This window comes from Neopelma chrysocephalum, unplaced genomic scaffold, assembly GCF_003984885.1.
Source record: "Neopelma chrysocephalum unplaced genomic scaffold, ASM398488v2 Primary Assembly neopelma1_26, whole genome shotgun sequence".
NCBI classification, from domain to species: domain Eukaryota; kingdom Metazoa; phylum Chordata; class Aves; order Passeriformes; family Pipridae; genus Neopelma; species Neopelma chrysocephalum.
This window is the reverse complement of record NW_020897695.1, coordinates 5,713,325-5,719,324: the sequence shown is the minus strand read 5'-3', so window position 1 is coordinate 5,719,324 and position 6,000 is coordinate 5,713,325.

Below are 6,000 nucleotides of genomic sequence, written 5' to 3'. Positions count from 1 at the left end.
TTAGTACTCTGTATATGCTTTTCTTCAGAAATATATAAAATATATAAATATTCATGCGTATGTATATATGCCCTTTGTCTACTTATCTTCATGCACAGATGTTAAAGCTAAAATGTATACCAAGGAATCTTCAAGTGTACAAATAGATACACAGATAAAGAACTTGGAAATGAAGAAACAAGGTACTCTGTTTTCATTTTGATATGATTGTCTTACTTCCACTACTCTGCATATGTGGTAGCTCTATTTATTTTTTAAATAAGCAGCTAAATTTATTCTGTACTCAAAGGCATTGATATTAGGGGGATCAGAGTATTTTCATTTCCTGTATTTTAGGATTTAATTTATTACTCTTCAGTATGGCACTAGCGGTTTTTGTACTTATTTTCCTTTCCCTAATAAACACAAATATATGGAGAAAGATAAAAATGGGGTTTTTAATAACATTGTTTCATAAGTAACCCTGCTAGGCTTTGAAAGTCGTATTTGGAACAATGAATCGAATGGGACATTATAAAATTTACTGATGCTGCTCTGGCTGAATCTTCATTTTTGCAGAGGCAGCAGTGTATCAGGCTGAGCCATGAATCTTTCCCAAGAGAATGTAGAATTTGTAGATAACTGGAAGTGATAAAAACACAGAGAATTCCTCCTGTTCGGGTATTGTGCAAGGGCAAAATTGGTGAAATGTCATTAAGGTGCAGATGCTTCTTTTAATGTCAACTGTTCCAGCCAATCCTGACAAGCTGCTTTTTAATAGCATGAGAATTGAAAGGGGTTGTTTTACATCTCCCCTTTTGGCTGCTCAAAACTTAAGAAATGTTCAAACAAAACAATTTTAAAATTATCCAAGTTTGCAACAATGAAATTAAAAGCATAACATAAAAGCACTTTGAAAAGTGATAATTGTGCATTCTTGTCTTGTATCTCATGAAGAGCAGATGTGGCACAAAGCTTTAGTTCACAATAATTTGAGATGCCTACAATACAGAGTTTTACTAAAAGCAGCAAAGGAAACACCTTACCTCAAGTGAGTAACAGATGCTGTTTATCCACTGAATGTCCACCCCTGGTAGCACCAAGCGACTTAGTTTATCTTGACTAAAACAAGAAGGCCTATATTCAACTAAACCTTTAAATAAGACAGAATATTTTGTAAGTGCAACTTTCTGCCAGTGTAATGAATAAGGATTGTGGGAATAAAAACATTGGATTGCTCTTATAAATTGAACATTAACCATAAGTGATGGTGGATTTAGAGTAATTAAAACAGGAGGGCTAAAGGTATTACGTTATTACAGTCTAAATTATTGTATTGTTGCCTTTCTTGCTCCATTAGTTTTATTAGAGCAATGTGTGCAGTGCTGCCTAATGACTATAATTAGGTAACTAGTCTTGGCCATTGATTAAAGGAGAGGGTTCTCAAAAAGGATCTCAAAGGTTATCAGGTGCTGTTTGTGCCAAGACTGCTGATCATGCATTGCTCAGTGCTCTCATCTGTTCTGAACATTTGTTATCTGCTCTATCATGAGATCCATGGTTTGGAAGTCTTAGGACTTATACGACATCCCCATTCATGGATGGAATCCAAACATGAGACATCTTACTTAGCATCAAAGATCCCAAGTGTTATGAATAATATATGTTCAGGATGCTGAAAATCAAGCCAAATAGATCATATGTAATTCCAAGAAAAGATCTTGAAGGCCATCATATAAGATTGTTTTACAAGCTGACTTTGGAAAATCTTGTCTATATTGTCAAACTTATAAAGGTAAGTTGAAATAAATAAATAATGAAATGACCTACTTAAAGTCTTTGCGTCTTTTGAAAGTTTTAAATACTTCCACTGGAGGAAATTCTTAAAGTTGCTTAGTGCCCAAATTATTTGCAGTAGTGTTTCAGCCACAGCATCCCTCAAAGGCATCTACAGAAATATATCCAGGAATGCATCCAACCGTACCAAGCACTGGAGATCTTTGATGCTAATGAAGATGTCTCATGTTTGGATTCCATCCATAAAAAGGGATGTTGTGCAATTCCCAAGTCCAAAGACTTCCAAACCATGGATTACATTGTGGAAGTTCTTTTTAAATCTTTTAAGTGAAATCTGTCGTTGGAGATGTCTTCCTTAAGGATTACTGGCAAACATATTTATGGGGGTACTCCACAATTTAGGTGGCACAGACATGATGTCTCTTTCGTTCTAATTTATCTTTGTACATGGTTTATAACATCCCCCCAAATTGCTTCTTGATGTGCAATTTTTCATGCTTGTTCTTCTCTCAGAAGTGAGATTTTTTTCAAAGGATTTCAAAGAAGAGCATTTTAGCTCCAAGTGAGCTGGGCGTGAAAAAGGATTGTTTTGACACACTTTTATGCTCTGGTTGTTCCAGAAGCATTTAAATCTGAAAACTGCAATTGTGATGGGTAAGTCTCAGCCTCTCAGATAAGGTGTTGTAAGCATGCAAAAATAACATTAAAAGGACGTTAAGGTTGCAAAGTTAAGCACTTGCCAAAACAAGTTAGGCAATGACAGAATAAACATTGATAGTGAATCTTTGTCAGCCCTGCTCTGTGTATGTTATGAGAATTTTTAAGTGATAATGTACTACTTTTTTCTCGTACTGTCTTTTTCTCACCTGGTGGTGTCTTTCCTTACTAGGTCCCTCTTATCACATTTGTCTTTCCACATCCAGTTTTCTTGCCCAGTAATTCTTTGCTTTATCCATCAAGACCTCTCTTTTCTAGCCCCTCTCTGACATTTCCTTGCCTCGCATTCTTACTTGCACCTTCACTCCTGAATGTCTCTGCCTTTTTTTTTTTCACTCTGCTGTTTTATGTCTTTTCCCTGCCATTGGCCATGAAGAAATGAAACTGTAAGGAATGACAACAACAAAATCCATATCATATTTTGTATGTGCTTAAAGGTGTAGACAACTGATTTCTGTATGAGAATATGTTTAGGAGTAAACCTTTGTGGGAGGGAGGAAGGATGGAGGGCAACCTTTCCAAACTGTGGCCACAGTCCAGTGTCTCCCATACTTTTGTCTTGCAGGTCCTTTTGCGATGCCACGTGCTTTGGGATTTCCAGTGAGGGTTCAGCTTCTTTTTTTCAATTATGGGTGTGCTGATCTTTTTAAGACTGTGTTAATAGATGAAGTTAAGATGTTACAAAGGCCTTCTGGAAGATACTATCTAGAAAAAAAATCTGAGACAAAAAATATAGTTGGTATTCCTCACATATTTGTATTTCACTAAATACATGTGAACACGCTAACTTCAAGCGCAACTCCTCTGTGAAACCAAATGATCCCTTCACTCTTTCTTGCCTCATGTGTTTTCCATATTTTCCTCCTATCTTTTTACTAAACTGATTTTTCTTTGTTCTCTTAAGTTAAGCTATTTGGCCTATGGGAAAGGTTACTGTGTATATGTGGCATCAACTGGAACAAACCCCCTCAGAATCAAGGTGCATTGCTGGTCTGTGCTCTGTATTCCTGCTGAGCTTAGGGATCAGTGTGCTGGGAGGTGTGAACACACTGAACAAACCAGCAAGACCGACTCACTGGGTGATTTTTAACTTTAATTTAATTTGAAAACTTCCAGAGCTTTCTCACTGATACTGCAAAATACTAACTTACATTCTTAATTTTCTAAACCGTAAGTAGATCTGGCTAATTTGTTCCCCAGCTGTTTAATTTGCAAAGGGGGCTGTCATTCTGTGTTAAATAAAACTGGAAAAGATGGAGCCCAAGGAAGATCTGTGTAATGATGAAAGTTTGTTCCAGTTCAAAGCTGCTGTTGATTTTGGGTGTGATCCAAAACCTCTTGATGCCAGATGTAATGCTTCTATTGATGTAATCGGATTTCAAATCAGGGCCAGAGTGTTCAGCCCACTACTCCTTTGGCTACTGCTCTGGTACCTGAATCTCTGGGAGGATGAGCTGTGCTAACAGCATTTAGAAAAATCCCACTCCTACTTGCCCCCTCCCTTAGTGTAACATACAGTAGATGTCCTCTTCCACTTGTACAATTCACTCCACATTTCTCCCCCCAGGCATTTAATGTGAGATATTTTTTTCTTTTTCAGCCTAGCCTTGTTTTTCCTTTATTTTCCTGTGGTCTGATGTACATGGTTTTGTGTAAATCCACTGCTGTTGTAGACCAGTGAGGATGACCCTCACTGCCTTTTGGGCAGCTGTCCCTTAAATCTGAGTTGCTGGCTCATTCAGCCAGGAAGTGATTCCTGGGTGGTCTCTTTGGACTCATCACCTGAGCCAGGACATGCTTGGTGTCTCCACCATTGCCACTTTCTATACTTTTACATTAAAAAAATAATAAAAAAAAGAAAGTTAAAAAAAGAGTATGTTTTGAAAATCCAGGCAGTTATATGAAAGACAATAGATGAATCAGGGTTTCTAGTGGTCTTCTCTGGTGTTATTATATGTTCTAGACTCAAGGACCAAATGGTGGTCTTGGCAAGCCCCACTAGAGAGCGACCGGTCCTGGGGCTGAGAGAAGTTCCCTGGTGGAGAGTTTGAAATTGGAGGTCTCCTTTTAACTCTGCTTGTCAGGGAAATGTGCTTCATTGGACAATCTCATGGCTGAATTGATTTCTCGGTTGTCTTATGATTCATATTGCCCTTTGCTGTTGCTGAGCATACTATTTTATTTTTTTCCGGGCTTTATCTGTCTCTGTACTGCTAAAACTTCCCATTTTCTCTTCCAATTTACTTTTAGAGGGAGCAGGATGGAGACCCCTGTCAGATAATCTGTCTACTGGTTAAAAAATACTGCTGCTCTTAGCTAGGTAATCTCTTACATCAGCTCAGTGGGCAAAGACATGAAAATACTTTTCCTGCTGTCAGAACAGAGCAAATATTTAACTGTGTGCAATATCCAAGTGTTTTCTCTGTGATTTTTAACAATTATTGATAACAGATTAGCTGCTATGGTAAAACTTTGCTTTATGGACTGTGTACTGGTGGATGAAGAGAGCTGGTATAAGTCACTTTTCTATTCTGAATCTGTTCCCCTACATATAAAAGGAGAATAAAAATACTGGCTGCCTTTCTGATAGGTTTTGAAATTCTCTGCTGAAAAATGTTACTTAGAACTTGGACATTATGATCTGTAATTATAATCAAACCCATATGAGCATTATGCATGAAAAGACAGACTGATAACATATATGGTTGTAAGTATGAAAAAATCAGGAAATTCCTACCCCTGCTGTAGATGAGTAACACTGGAGGCATTTTTAAATACAGATATTAGCTGTTCATTCTGCCAGTATGGCAGAGAACATGGGGAGATGTGTTGCTACTTGTTAAAATTCCTCTATGTATTTAATTTCTCTGCCATGATTTTGCATTAGCATAATCCTCTGACTTAAGTATGAAAATATCAGCAAGGGAATGAAAACTGAAGTCAGTTTAGATCTACCTGTCCTGCTATACTTTGAGAATGGCATTGGTTTGGTGGAGGAGGGGGGACAGTAAGAATTATTCCCCCTCAAAAATCTAGAATTCTGTGTAAGAACCAAATATTTTTTGAAGATAAAACTTTTCTTTTGATGTCTACAATTTTTACTCCTATTGTACAATTCTTTCTTGGACTATGAGAACCTTGAAAGCACTTTTGGGCATCAGGTTACTTTAGGAAATTTTATCTAAAACATGAGATTCTTACTGGCTTACAAAAATAAAAAGGTTTTATTATCTCAAATAAATGCATGTTGTTAATCTTGATATTAAAAGTATTTTTAACTTGTGAGCATGCCCAAAGTGTCAAATGTGAATCTTTGTTATTGTCTGATTTCAGGTATGTGAATTGGATAGATCAGCATGAAATTGTGTAGATGAACAAAGTTCCAGATGTACCTCCAAAACTCCAGCTGCTTCTTTTGCTATTCTTGCTTCCCTTGCTGGTCTTGCCTGGATACCTCAGGACAGTGCAAGGACATAAACAAGCTGCTATTTGATAGATCTACATTAT